Source organism: Belonocnema kinseyi, chromosome 3, assembly GCF_010883055.1.
Source record: "Belonocnema kinseyi isolate 2016_QV_RU_SX_M_011 chromosome 3, B_treatae_v1, whole genome shotgun sequence".
Taxonomy (NCBI): Eukaryota; Metazoa; Arthropoda; class Insecta; order Hymenoptera; family Cynipidae; genus Belonocnema; species Belonocnema kinseyi.
In genome coordinates, this window is record NC_046659.1 from 23460738 (window position 1) to 23461899 (window position 1162).

Below are 1162 nucleotides of genomic sequence, written 5' to 3' on the forward strand. Positions count from 1 at the left end.
AATACGCCAATTAGCACAAATGGTAAGTTCCGACAGTGCCTACAAGTGTGCCTACTGGCCGCTAGATGGCAATACCGGTTTCATGTGTATACACCTGGTATAAACCCAAGCAGAAATTAATCGCAGGACCGCAAAGAAAAGAATATAAGAGGAACAAGTAGCGTTAATAATTGTTTGAAGGAGATGACTAGGAAACGTTCTTCAAAAGATTGGAGCTATACTTGACAAACTGAAAGACCAAAAATACGAGGAAACCGTAAAAATTATGAATGACGATTTACGCCACAAACCATTCGAGACAATGGAAAAATCTCATTTTTATGTGGCAAAACAAGCAATAACAGAGTCATTAGCAGATTTTATAGCACGATTAAAAAATTACTTGATTTTGATTTTACGTCAGTAGAAACAGCCTTAAAAAAGCGACTAGTCTGTGAACCGCGCGACTACAGAACAAAAAGAGAGTTGAGGGGAAAAAGAAGAGGCGCACGAACTCAACTACATAACAGCAGCTGGTAATAGAATAGCAAATCTGGATGTCGCCAGAGCAACGATGTATTTGAAGGTGAATGTAAATGCGTCTGATTTGAAAATGAGTGTAGGTACGGGTTCTTTTTTTCAATATTATTTCGGATGAAACCAGAATTAAATACTTTCTAACTATAAAACTCCAAAACATTTGATTTTCAATGCACGCTTATAATTCAAAATTAAAGCCAACAGGTATTTTCCGTAATTTGAACATTTGGTTCGATAATAAAAAGTAAACGTTAGATTAGTTCATATTACCTGGTTTAGCTCAAAAAGTAACTACAGACTTCCCTTACTTGTTTGGGACAGGAGTTGGTTGTCATGAAGTAGAGTTGAAATAAAAACAAATAGATCAGGGATACGCCTATTTTACCAATTATTAAAGAAGATACAACTAATCGCTTATGCGTTAATTTTAAATTAACGATAAATTAATGGCTCATAATAAACCGACACCCTTTTCTCACAACAAACAACATTTTTGCAAAATTACGAGGTAATACAAAAATTAGCGAAATTAATCTAACACTATATATATTTTTTGATTCCTCTAGAATCAAACCGAAGGGCCTATGACAAAGCCACCGAACGCGTCCTCGGGTTGCGGATAGAGGGTCCCTGTACCAAGGGT

At 36.1% G+C, this 1162-nt stretch overlaps 1 protein-coding gene and 1 long non-coding RNA gene across 4 annotated transcripts in view; one reads left to right on the forward strand and one right to left on the reverse strand.

The window, feature by feature from the left end:
* Window positions 1–1162, forward strand: part of LOC117170347 (neuronal acetylcholine receptor subunit alpha-7-like) — a 1604403-nt gene that overhangs the window by 869727 nt on the left and 733514 nt on the right. The gene's annotated exons all lie outside the window — the stretch shown is intronic.
* The window catches only part of LOC117170349, a 371702-nt gene that overhangs the window by 182631 nt on the left and 187909 nt on the right, over window positions 1–1162 (reverse strand). The window lies entirely within an intron of this gene.